This window comes from Pelobates fuscus, chromosome 12, assembly GCF_036172605.1.
Source record: "Pelobates fuscus isolate aPelFus1 chromosome 12, aPelFus1.pri, whole genome shotgun sequence".
In the NCBI taxonomy this organism is placed as follows: domain Eukaryota; kingdom Metazoa; phylum Chordata; class Amphibia; order Anura; family Pelobatidae; genus Pelobates; species Pelobates fuscus.
This window is the reverse complement of record NC_086328.1, coordinates 50,727,546-50,740,615: the sequence shown is the minus strand read 5'-3', so window position 1 is coordinate 50,740,615 and position 13,070 is coordinate 50,727,546. Positions and strand designations below refer to the sequence as shown.

The following is a 13,070-nucleotide window of genomic DNA, read 5'->3' as shown; positions in this document are numbered from 1 at the left end:
GGAAAGGGTGAGTATTGTGGGAATATTTATCTGACCCACATGACCTGGTCAAGTGTTGGAAAAAATACATAAGACAAAGTTGTCCTTACTTTGTGTTATGTTTTAAAGAAAACTAGATCAGTTAGGAAGAAAAGAAGAACAGACCCTGAGAGAGGGAGAGAAGAAGAAAGGTAAATTCGGTATGACAGTGATGCTTGAATCCATACACCCCTTGTAGTCAGCATGCTTTATTAGCTTTAGTGCTCTGTTCTTCTCCATTTAATCCAGGGCAGTCATTACCACATGTTAAAAGGGGTGATTGTTCTGGTTCAAGCAAACTGCAGGGGTCCACTGAGTCTGCTTTTCGAGCCCTATAGTTTCTGCCTTTTTTATTCATATTCTCACTTGGCACAGTACATGATATTGTAGTGCTTTACGATATTATTGATTTTATTCTTTCTTTCAGTTGCCATTACACCCCTTCCATTATGGTATTGCCCAGATTCACTTCTGCCATTCCAACTCGCATTGTTTCTGCTTAACCCTATTGGCCAGTTTCCCGAAGACCCCCTACTTTCATCCTACTGGCCTCTCTCCTAGTCACTCAGCCTTCTTTTAACCTGTATTGGCTGGCTTCTGTTTTACCACTCCCTTTTATTCACAGCTACGTCTGTCTGTGCTGGATCTGCTACACTGGTAAGAAAAGCTTTAGTTTTTATCCTTTCAATGCCAGAGGAGGCCTTTCTGGCAACCAAAGGGTGGGATTCTGCTATTTAAACTAAATACAATGTGTAGTGTGTGATTGGCACTGATATGAAATGTGGTGCAGTCTGTGCTGCCATGTCTGAGTCTGTAATGGAATACTGCAGTCTGTACTGCGTATTGGCAGGGAGGGTTTCCCTCTGCACCTTTGGTTTAAGTTTTTGGGACTGAGGATTGCAGTAAAGGTTAGTTAATACTTCCCCCCCCCCCCCCCCCCCCCACACACACACCCACACACACACACACACACACACACACTTTAAAATGTAAAAAAAAACCTGCATTTTTTTTTTTTACTGTATTTAGCACTGAGCAGTGTTTGTATATTTTTAATGTATGAAGTATGTGTGAGTGATGGTATGGGTGTATTTGCACGTAATGGCTTTTGAATGCAGGCGTGCATTTTTATGTAGTGTGTTTTTATGTAGTGTTGACGTTTTGGATGCAGGGTTGTATTTGTGTGTCTTATCTGTGTCCAGATATGCTAATGCTAAATTCCCTGGTGAGTGAAGAGAGGCCCAGAACTCTCCACGCTCGTTTTCCATCCAGCAGCAGGACCTCTGTTCTCGCGGATCAAGAGAACAGAGGACCTGCCACTGCTGGATGGGAAACGAGCTTGGATACTCTTGTAAGCGCCTTTACATAATACACAGGGGTGGCAAAATGCTGCCCCTGTTAAAGTGCGCCCCAGGCACCCCCATAGTGCGTGGCACCCGGGGCGGACCACCCCCCTGCTTAGTACGCACAGTGGAGAGGAGTCTGACCTTCCACCTCCAGTGGCAGCAGGTCCTCTCCTGTAGCGGTTTGCTATGGCAACGCCCCAGCATGTGTTGGAGCCTGCAGCTCATGGGAGGAGAGGACCTGCTGCTGCTGGAGGTCGAAGATCAGACTTCTTCTGGGCCCTCCTCTTCATAATCCTAAACAGCAAGCTCCACTGTGCCACTGAACCACAAGGTAAACTAGTGTCCCTCCCTTCCTGGCCACAGGTAAGAGGTAGGCAGAGAGGAATAAGCCCAATCAATAATAATAATAATAAAAAAAAAAACTGCTCAATCTTTTATATTATAACATGAGAAAGCTATGAAATACAAACATGGTGGATGGGTATACGTAGGATTAATGACAATATAGTGTAGCTCACTAATTTGTTGCTGCTGCTACACTTTGAGTGTTAGCATGCTAAATCTTTATATCAAGCGTATCTCAGCGGGAAAAATCGATGGCACCCTATCAAGCAGGTACTTGGCTAGGGAAAGAGCCTAGGTTGAGTGGGTAAGTGAGTGTCGATCAGAGAGCGGGTATTGGTCCCTGTGTTAAGCGTGTGTGCATCAGATTCGTTTGCAAGGCCACTGATGCCTCATGCCAGCATTCGGTAGAGCCCTACGGGGGCGTTTCAGGCTTTGGGGCCCAGGTGAGAATCAGCAGGTCTACTTAGGGATCGGGAACAGGGCTCCCCACCGACAAGTGGCGGTGTTGTCTATGGGCTACCGTGTGGGGTGCGGGTGTTGCAGGGGCATAATGCAAATTTCTGATCTGGGGAGGGCATTGTCGGAGTGAGCGGTATTCTGTGTGTGTTTGTTTTTCTCCCATGGGGGATGTACTCGGGGACAGAGCGGCAGGAGCCGGTGTCGTTGGAGTGGGGAGGTCTCCGTGTGTGGTATGTGGGTACCTCAAATGGAAGTGTAAACATAAAACTTGAGTAATGATCATAAAATGATCATAAAAATAACTAAACATTTAGCAATGTTAGGTGTTGGTGGCCTGGCCCTGCAGACACGTAGTGAGCGCTCGGTAGTGGCCATCACGTATGCTGCAGGAGTTATCCCACGGGGAAGGAATGTCTCCGACATTGCTGGGTTCCACTCGTGGAGTTTGGAAGCTGAGTGGGGCTGTTTTAAAGAGATTTGTGGAAGGCCCAGGGTTGTCAGATGTTTCTTCACCTCCTGCAGATCTGCAATGGAGTACGTAGCTTCTCCGTGGAGTACCAGGATCTTGTGGGATGAGTGCCATTGATACTTGATGTTGTGTACACGTAGCAGGGACGTAAAGGTTTTGAGGGATGTTCGCCAAGCCATGGTTCCCCTGGATAGATCTGTGTAGAAGGTAAGGGTCATACCCTCAAAAGCATATGGTGAGTTTCCCCTGATTGCAGTCCTAACTGCACCCTTGTCCTGTCGCCTCTGGAATCTAACGATTAAGTCCCTGGTTGCTGCCGCTGGTTGCTCTATATGTAGAATGGAGTCTGTTATGCCTCGTATCTTGACGTTTTGAGCGCGGCATGAGTCCTCCAATCCCGCCAGCCTCTGTTCAGTTATCAGGTGTTGTCGTTGTATCGACAATTCCTGTTGTAGCAGAGTGGCTTGTCGTGTGTGGTTGCGGGAGTCCTGCTCCAGGGTCCCCATGCGGCCTGTCAGGCCTTTGATATCTTTCCTGATATCAGCCTGGTTGTTCCGTCTCAGGTCCGCCAACAGTTCTTGCATGACCGATTTTATGACTGGGGTTGAGTCTGTTTGCGGTTTGGGCTGTTTTGTTTTTCCTGCCCATCTCGTTTGTGCTTATTAGGGGTGCCCAGCTTGCCTTGCGATTTGGGGGTAAATGGTGGCCATTAGGTTGGGGATGGATATGTGGGGTTGTGTCAGGGTTAGAAGGATGTCATCCGCGAATAAACTCGCCTTGTATTCCCTGTCCCCTATTTTTACCCTGTGTATGGAGGTATGATGTCTAATTGCTGCCGCTAAAGGCTCCAGGGCCATGACGTACAAGAGTGGCGATAGCGGGCATCCCTGTTGGAAGCCGTTTGCAATTTTGAAGGGGTCCGAGACGAACCCTGCGTTGATGACCCTTGCTGTTGGTGCATTGTACAGAGCCCTGACCGCTGAGATGAAACCCTCCGGCGCCCCAAACTTTAAGAGGACCTGCTCAAGGAACTCCCATCCCAGTCGGTCAAAGGCTTTTTCGGCGTCCAACACTCCTCCCACCTTCAATCTTTGGACGCTGTGTACAATGTCCAAAACCTTCCTAGTGTTGTCTCCTCCCTGCCTGTTCTTTATGAACCCCACTTGGTCTGTGTGTATAACCTGTGTGAGCATTCTGCCTAGGCGTAGTGCGTAGATCTTTGCGTAGAGCTTAGCGTCAGTGTTGAGCAGGGATATTGGGCGAAAGTTTTGAGGGCATGTGGGTGGTTTGCCCGGTTTTGGAAGTGTGATAATGTGGGCTAGTAGGGATTCGGTGGGTAGTTGTTGTCGTGTAGTGGCTTCGTTAAATGCGTTGTCAGGTGTGGCGTTAGGATTGAGGCAAATTGCTTGTAGTAGCTGTTTGCAAAGCCATCTGGGCATGGTGCTTTGCCCAATGGTAGTAGTTTGATGGCTTCCGCGACTTCTGCAACTGTTATGCTAGCCGTGAGTTCCTGTTGTTGTGTTGTGAATGTTGGTAGGTGTATGGAGTTCAGGTAAGTCCGTATTGCTTGAGGATTCGGTTGGGGTGTGTGTGCATCCTCAGCTAGGTTGTGCAAGGAATTGGTGTGGGTAGTCTTGCTGAAACAGAGGTGAATGTGCTTTGAATTTGAAATGAGTTTCCTGGAGGCACACTACCTCAGGTTTGAGTTGGTTTAAATCTTTGCGAAGCAAGCCTCGATTGGCTGGGTGATTAAGCCCTTTAGTATTGTGAGTATATTTTCATGGGGGGTTGTATATTTTGTTGGGGGGGTTGTTTCGAGCTGTGGTGGTCTTGTGATATCTGTTTGTAGGAGAGGCACTCAGCATTGTCGAACCGGGTGTCCACTCCCTGTTTTGGGCCGTGTGCGGGTGGTAGCCCCCACCATGGGGGAGAACCTTGTGTGGCTTGGTGGTATGAGATGGTACATGCATTAAATGTGCAATGACATGTGTGACATGTTATGATTCCCTTTTATTCCAGAAGTTTGTTTCTATAAAAACTACCACAACAAGAGGACATAGTCTTAAATTAGAGGGGCAAAGGTTTAAAAATAATACCAGGAAGTATTACTTTAGTGAGAGGGAGGTGGATGCATGGAATAGCCTTCCAGCTGAAGTGGTAGAGGTTAACACAGTAAAGGAGTTTAAGCATGCGTGGGATAGGCATAAGGCTATCCTAACTATAAGATAAGGCCAGGGACTAATGAAAGTATTTAGAAAACTGGGCAGACTAGATGGGCCGAATGGTTCTTATCTGCCGTCACATTCTATGTTTCTATGTTAAGGGGTTAAACAAATGAACTAAAACATTAAAAACTAAACATTTTGCCATATTATTGGCCTTGCGCCTTGTGTAGGCACTGTGGGGTAGGAAGTAGTGTGCTTCCATGCCTGATCGCAATGGTCGTTTTGGCCTAGTTGGGGTGTGTCAGTGGTGTTTGCACCCCCTTTTCGTGTCAGTGTAGAGAGTACTGATCCCATGTTTGGGGGGGTCCGGTGAAGTGCCCTTGGGTCCCCGGCTTTACCCTGTTTATGAGTTGGGTTTTATTAAAATTAGGGTGATGTCTATCTCTTTTTTTTTTTTTTTTATTCTTTATTTTTGAATCGGCACGGAGTGCGGCATAGTAATATACAGTGGCTCACGCAGGGGCCGATTGCTAACAGTTTTACAGGTTATGTATCAATAAACAGATGATGTTTCAGCTTATGCGGTGTTATGGGGGGCTTTTCCAGCCCTTTTATAAGGCAACAAGAAAAACAACAATACAATAACAGAACAGTACAGTAAAATACATTGAAATAAAAATGTTGCAATGTAAAAGTACAGTGCGTAAGTCAGGATACTTTTCTGCGGTTCACAATGGTACAATACAATCTATGTTGCATATTTCAGGTCCGGCTTTAACATCTTTGTGTTGCGTCGGTACTGAGCGTGGTCCGCTGAAACATCGCGGCTCACACCGAGATCGACCTCCGAGAAGTGTCATGTGGCCTACGTTAAATACTAGGTGTAATTCGGTGGATATGGCCATGGTGTCTTGCCTTACTGTGTTGTTGGTAACCATTGTGGGCGTGTTTAGCCGGTACATAGAGAAAAAGGACAATGCAATACGGTTCTATATTCTAGTAAAAGCATAAGAGTCTGTTACAATTCGTCATATTGTCCGTTTTGTGTACAATGAAGGATAAAAATAATAAAAGGAAAAGTAAAAACAGAGGAGGGGGGGCAGGGGGAGAGTGGGCCGGGTTCTGAATCTGAGGAGGGGGTGGGGAGGGAGGGGGGGTGGGAGCACCGGTCGTAGGGGGGGCGCGGCGGAATGAGGCCATTTCGGAACCCTCTGTCTGTCAGCGTCTTGGTGATGTGGCCCTATTCGTCGAGCTAGTCTACCCAGGGTTGCCAGATTTTGTGGAATGATTTCTCTGTGTTCCTAATTTGAGCAGTGAGTTTGTCCATTAGATATGTGTCTTTGATCTTTACAATTATGTCGGTGTCCGTGGGTAGGTCAGGTTTTAGCCACGCCTGGGCAAAAGCCCTTCTGGCCGCCAGTGTAATTTTATTAAAGGGTTGTTGTTCTTTTCTGGGAAGGCCGTCAACGGGTTTGGATAGTAGGACCGACCAAGGTTCTAAGGCAATAGGTCTCATGAATACGTCAGCTATTAGTGTCTGTATGCGTGTCCAGTACTTGTGTATTTCGGGGCATTCCCACCACATAGGCACGAAGGTGCCTTTATCCCCGCAGCCCTTCCAGCATGTGTCGGTCGTGGTTTTCCCCATTTTATGTAATTGCACTGGTGTGGTGTACCATCTCATGAGCATTTTGTATGATTGTTCTTGGTGCACCACGCAAATTGAGGTCTTGGCTGTTGCTTCCCAGATGTCAACCCAGTCCTCTCCCTCCAATGTCCCCCCTAGGTCCGTCTCCCATTGGCTAATGTATCGTGGGTCTTTAGCGTCTTTGGCAGGGGCGCTGAGTTGTGTGTAAATAGCCGTTATTAGGCCTTTTTGTACTGTTTCGGTGTTACACAGCTGTTCGTAAAACGTCATTGGGGTGTGTGCTGCTTTTTTAACCTCTGGGGTTTTGGCGAAGTCTCTTAATTGCATGTGGCGGAATACATCCTTTGTAGTTAAGGTTGTCAGAAGTTTCAGACTGTCAAACGTTCTAAAGGTGTCTCCCTCGTACATTTGTCCATATCTCTGCATCCCTGTGCTCTCTATGCCCCTAAAGTCTCGTGCGCTCAGCCCGGGTTCAAACGCCTTATTCCTCAAGTATGGTGTCAATGGCGAGGGTGTGTGTTTAAGTGCGTACTTGGTAGCTGTCTTATCCCATATTCGTACGGAGTTTAGGATGGCCGGGCGGGTCGATCTTGTTTGGGCACCCATATCCAGAATTGTGGCAGATCCGTGCCCATTAGTTTCGTTTCCAGGTCGACCCATCTATGAGAGCCTTCTGGTGTGTGGCACACCACTATTTGGGCTAGCTGAGCCGCCAAGTAGTAGCAATGCAGATTTGGGAGTCCAAGTCCTCCTCTTAACTTCGGTCGGTACAGCACCTGTCTAGCTATTCTGTGTAGTTTTTGTGCCCATATAAAGTTGTCTATGTGTCTTTGTAGCGTTGTTAGATCTTGCTTAGTGACTTTTATCGGCAGGGCTTGGAACAGGAAAAGTAGGCGGGGGAGCAGTGTCATTTTTATGGCATGAAGTCTCCCAATCCATGAGATTGGCTTTTCTTGCCATTTGTCTATATCCCTACATAGTTTTTGCAGTGTGGGCGAGTAGTTTGCTTCGTACAGTTTCTCTGGGTCTGCGGTTAGTTTGATCCCTAAATATTTAACTTCGGTTCTCGAGAAATTGAGGGGGTGGTTGGCTTGTATGGCTGTGATCTCTGCCGTGTCTAGTTCCAGTGGCATTGCCACTGATTTTTCTAAATTAATTTTGTAGCCTGATATCTGGCCGTATTCGTCTAGGAGGGAGAGAAGGTGTGGCAGGGATCTCTGGGGGTTAGTGAGCGTGACCATGATGTCGTCGGCATACGCAGATACTTTATATGCCTCCCCTCGTGCCTGTATGCCTGGAATGTTCCCGTCCTCCCTTATGCGCTGCAGAAGTGGCTCTAGCGCTAGGACGAACAGTAAGGGGGAGAGGGGGCAGCCCTGTCTAGTGCCATTAGTGGGCGTGAATGGGGTCGGAACTGCTCCAGGGACGGCTGTCTGTGCCCCGGTGCAGTGTACAGGGCTTTTATGCCCTGTATGAACTTTTCTGGCATTCTCAGTTGTTCCAAGAGTGAAAAGAGGTAGTGCCACAGGACCCTATCGAACGCCTTCTCCACGTCCAGGGAAAGGATCAGAGAAGGCGTCCGGGTCCTCACCGCCCACCAGATGACATCCGCCCCTCTCCTGGTGTTCTCGTACAGTTGCCGAGACGGCACAAAGCCGACCTGATCCGGGTGGACCAGCCTGCCCAGCAGGGGGTTTAGGCGCGTCGCTAAGATTTAGCGAATAACTTGACGTCAAAATTTATAAGCGAGATGGGTCTGTAGTTCCCGACCTCAGACGGATCCTTGCCTGGTTTAGGTATGAGGGTGATGTCTGCCGTCAGTGTTTCCGGGTTAGGATGTCCTCCGTCCATCCATTCCGTGTACACCCTAACTAGCCGTGGAGTCAAGGTTTCTCTAAGTATTTTATAGTAGGAGCCATCGTATCCATCTGGTCCCGGGGCCTTATTGCCTTTAAGTGCTGTGATGGCCTTATCCACCTCATCCTCCTCAATCGGGGCACTAAGTGTTAGTATGTTTTCCGGTGTTAGGCGTGGCATTTTTGTTTTGGTTACGTAGTTTGTAACCATGAGTGCATATGGAGCATTGTTTTTGTTTAGCTCCGGGGAGTGATTGTAAATATTGGCTAGGAGCTCAGTGAATATCTGGTTGATTTCTGTGGGGTTATGTGTTATCTGCCCTGTCTTGTCTCGGATCGCCGTTAGGGTTTTAAACTGTTGTTTGGGGGTTGAGTGCCCTGGCTAATAGGGTGTCCATTTTATTAGAGCGTTCGCAATAAAGGCGTTTTTTACGGACTAGGTCCCTCCCAAGATCCTCAACTGCTAAGGCCCTTATTTTGTGTCGAAGTGCCCGAAGGTCCTGGAGTCCCTGTGTCGTGGGGGTTTGTTTATGCTTGGCTTCGGCCCTCCTCAGTGCCTTTTGGAGCTCAAAGAGGGTTTCCGCCTTCTGTTTTTTTCAGCCGAGTTGCCAGTTTGATAAGGGAGCCCCGGATGACCGCCTTATGAGCGGCCCATATTGTGGTTTGTGTCAGGTCCGGCGTGTCGTTTTCGTCGAAGTAGGACTTAAGTTCTTCCTGAATGAGCCTCTCCACCTCAGGGTCTTTGAGAAGGGTGCTGTTCAACCTCCATTTCCAAGGTGGTTTAGGGCCTGGGATTCGTAATATAAGCTCTATATCAGCGTGGTCTGACCACGTAATAAGGTTGATCCGCGCAGAGTGGATCCAGGGGATCCCACTCTGATTGACCAAAAACAAGTCTATGCGGGAGTAAGTGGAGTGTGCCGCTGAGAAGAACGTGTAGTCTCTCTGTCCCGGGTGCCGCAGTCTCCAGGGGTCAAGCAATTTTGAGTTTTGCATGAACTGGGACAGCTCTACTCCGTTTTTTTTCACCAGAGCTCTGGAAGAGTATGCCCTGGTGTATAGATGATCGGTTAGTTGAATCCGGGCTGAGCGCAACATATGTGTCTCTTGCACGAAGGCTATGTCTGTCTTCTGTCTTTTTAGTTCCCTCATTAGTAGTCGTCGTTTGGTCGGCGTGTTAAGGCCGTTGACGTTTAGGGAGGTTAGTTTGTGTGGCCATGCTTCGTCGAAAGTCCTGCTTGTCCCGTGTGCGTTGGAGTCAAGACTGTCCGCCGCGCGCCCCTCCGAGGTGCGGTGCGTGAGTGCTAGTAAGGAAAGGCAAAAATTGGACGCTGTTTAGCGACAAGTATGATAGGGGGAAGGGAGTCCTCGCTAGGGAGGTTGTGTTTGGCCTGTGAGTTGGGAAGTCTGAGGCTGCCCGCGGGCGGGTTGCCGAGGGCCTGGGGAGCCCGCTTAACAATCTCAGCCTTTGTATATGAGTTGAGGATAGGGGGGGGGGAGGGGGAGAGTGAAGGGGGTGGGGAGGTACAATGTGGGGAGATCGGGGATCACTCCGGTCTTATTCGTGCCGGGTGTATCGAGGGGTGGTTATCCGCTCCGCGAGTACTTCAAGTAGCACGGAGGGGACAATCATTCGCCAAGCACCCTGCCGGAGACCCGAACAGCAAAATATCTTAGTAAATGAACCTCAATTCCTGCTAGGTTCGTTAAGGAATGTGCGTCAGCTCACGCCAAGTAATTTGTGTGTACAGAGAACTATCACATGTTTGCGGACCGTGCATATTGTACAAAGAGCCTGCCTAAATTGACTACAACATGAGAAACAGACCCCATTGAATACTTGCAACACTGGGGAACCCATCCCCTACCTCTATCGTGCCAGGCCCCCGTTCTCGGGTATCGCTTGGGGTCAACAGTGTGGGGATTGGTGTGGGGGAGGAGGTGTCGCCCCGTCTGTGTCTGTGTTACCGGAGATCGTACCTGTCCGTTCCACGTCCAGTAAGGTGGTGGGGGTGGGGCGGGGGAGGCCTGAATGGCCGGAGAGAGTGAAGGCATCTGTCACCCCTGGGAGAGGGGTCCCGGTGGCGGGTCTAGAGGGATCAAGTTAATTCCGGGGCACCAAGCTTTACCCTATACTCTTGGTGTAGCAGTCAGCCTGAGTTACATCTCCTAAACTCAGGTATCCCCAGTTAACCCCTGTGGTCACCCCTAAGTACAGAGAATGCAAATACAAACAGAACAAAAATAATGAAAAGGGGGTGGGGGGAATGGGAGTTTACACTTGCGTGTCTGGTTGTGAATGCAACGTTTCTCAGTAACCCGCTGTGGTGTCCATACTCCTGGATATGAACCAAAGTCCCGTGCAGAGGTGAGCTCAGGCGCTGTCCCAGTGGTAAATGTTAAGTATTAAAGTCATAGACCTGTGTAGCATGGTGAGTTTGTGGACAGTCCAGGCATCTCTGTATGAGTGTGTTCTCATCTCCTTATGTCCCCATCTCAATCTCAGCAGATTAAGTCCGTGGACGTGCGTTAGTGTGGTATCTTTTTCCTTTATTGTATTTTTCTTCTTGTACGTTAGTGTTCTTTGTTATGCGTTACATATTTTCCTGTGTGTTTCCAATCCCTTGTGCTCCGGCCGATTCTCGGGTCTGTTCCGTTCAGGCAGTTTTTCATACTGTCACTCCCCCATCCCTTGGGTGTTGTCTTATGACGTAAGGTTGTCACTCTCATATCCCATGTTATACCCTGGTTTCTAGAGTCTAGCATTTGTTATATTGCTGACTGGTTTCTCTTATGCTCGGTAGGTTTGATAAAACTCGTTCTGCAGCTTGGTGACAGTTCGCTGTATCTGTCTGCTTTCGGTGTAGTCATCTATTATTGTCTCGTCGTCAGTGGGTTGGATCTGGGTTGCAGTATATAGGTTTTAGTAGGAGGGGATTACCTTTGGTTGAGTCTGGCTGTTATTCAGTGGGGCTTAGTGGAAGGAAGGTCCCTTGAGCCCCCCTATGGGGCACCGCCGTCCAAACCTGCTTCATCCCTGGGCAGGTGACCTAGTGCTGGGGTGCCTCTGTAGGGGAGACGGAAATCCTCTGGGACTTCTATCCCTAATCCGCGGAGGAAGGCCTTAGGGTCCGCTGTGGGTAGGAGTACAGCCGGTCTCGGTCCGTTGAATACCAGCATTTTAAAGGGATGTCCCCATGCGAAGTGGAGGCCCTTGGCCCTGACTAGGTCGGCAATGGGCTTCCATTCCCTTCTCCTGGCTAATGTGGCGGGTGCTATGTCCTGGTAAAGGTGGAGTGTGGAGCCTTCCAGCGAGTAAGTGTGGCGGCGTGCGCTTTTTGTAATCGCTTCTTTGGTGGAGAAAAAGTGCCACCGCATTATTACATCCCTTGGGGGGCCGTCAGGTGGGCCTCTAGCTCTCAGTGCTCTGTGAGCCCTATCTATGGTCCATAGGTGTTCTGGTATGGCTGACAATTGTTCTTTAAACAGCCTAACTAGCACATTCTGTAAATCTGCATCTTTTATTCTTTCAGGTAGGCCTTTTATTCTTAAGTTATTTCTGCGAGACCTATTAGAGGCATCTTCTAGTTCTGCCTCAGTTCAGCCACCCTAGTAATTAGGTGGTTGGTGGTGGAGGCAGCTTCGTTGTGGGCCGCCACCACGTGGTCCATCCTCCATTCCAGGGCCTCTATGCGCTGGCCCACTGACTGAATCTCCTCTTTAACCTCCCTTGCTGATCTCTCTATCTCAACCGACCAGGTAGTGTCTTACCTCTGCTATAGATTGCAGGATTTCTGTATTGGGCGTCTGCAGAGGTCTGTGCCTGTGTTCTCCGGTGTGTGGGGACTCTGGGGAGCCCGCGTTCATTTGGTCGCCGCCATCTTTGACTGCATGCGGCCTGGGCGTCGCGAGGAGTTCGGCGACGGAAAGGGTCCCTTCCTTCGGCTTTTTGCCGTTTTTTTTTATGTGAAGCCATCTTCTGGGTTATCCCTCTTGCGTTGGGCGGGTTTTAGGTGCGGGGTGAGTTGCTTTTTATACAGCGTTTCGGGTCCGGCAGGGTGCAGAGCTCTCTGTCGGCGGTCAGGCCACGCCCCTCAATGTCGATCTCTCTTGGTTCCCCTTGGTAGGCACTCTTTTTTTTTTTTTTTTTTTTTTTTTTCCCTTGCAGTCAATGTCCCATTGTCACGGTCTGTGGATGTGGGCCTCGGCCTTATCTGTTTCTGGTGACCTTCTTCCATGTTGGAGGTAGCTTGGCCCATCCTGCGGCTTGGGATTGTGTCTGCGGTGGTGGCAGGCCCCAATCTTTTTTAGTGCTTGAATACCGGCTTCTGGGGTTGTGATGGCCGTCAGCTTGCCTTCATGCATCACTAGTAGCTTGACAGGGAATCCCCATCTGTATGGCTTCTTGTGTTGTCTCAGTTGCTATGTGATTCCTGAGAAGGTTTTCCTCTTTTTCAGCGTTACTGCTGATTATTGATGTCGCGAACATAAAATTTTCGGAACGCGAACTTCCGCAAACGTTCTCGAACCGGGCGAACCGCCATAGACTTCAATGGGCAGGCGAATTTTAAAACCCACAGGGTCTCTTTCTGGCCACAATAGTGATGGAAAAGTTGTTTCAAGGGGACTAACACCTGGACTGTGGCATGCCGGAGGGGGAGCCATGGCAAAACTCCCATGGAAAATTACACAGTTGATGCAGAGTCTGCTTTTAATCCATAAAGGGCAGAAATCACAATGGATATGGATTGACACCTGACATAT

At 49.0% G+C, this 13,070-nt stretch overlaps 1 protein-coding gene across 1 annotated transcript in view; it reads left to right on the top strand.

Moving 5' to 3' along the window:
- Positions 1-648: 648 nt before the first annotated feature.
- Positions 649-13,070, top strand: part of LOC134579555 (uncharacterized) — a 62,320-nt gene continuing 49,898 nt past the window's right edge. Inside the window, exon 1 of the mRNA XM_063438884.1 lies at positions 649-675. The gene's annotated coding sequence lies outside the window, so the exon portion shown is untranslated. The remainder of the gene's footprint in view (positions 676-13,070) is intronic.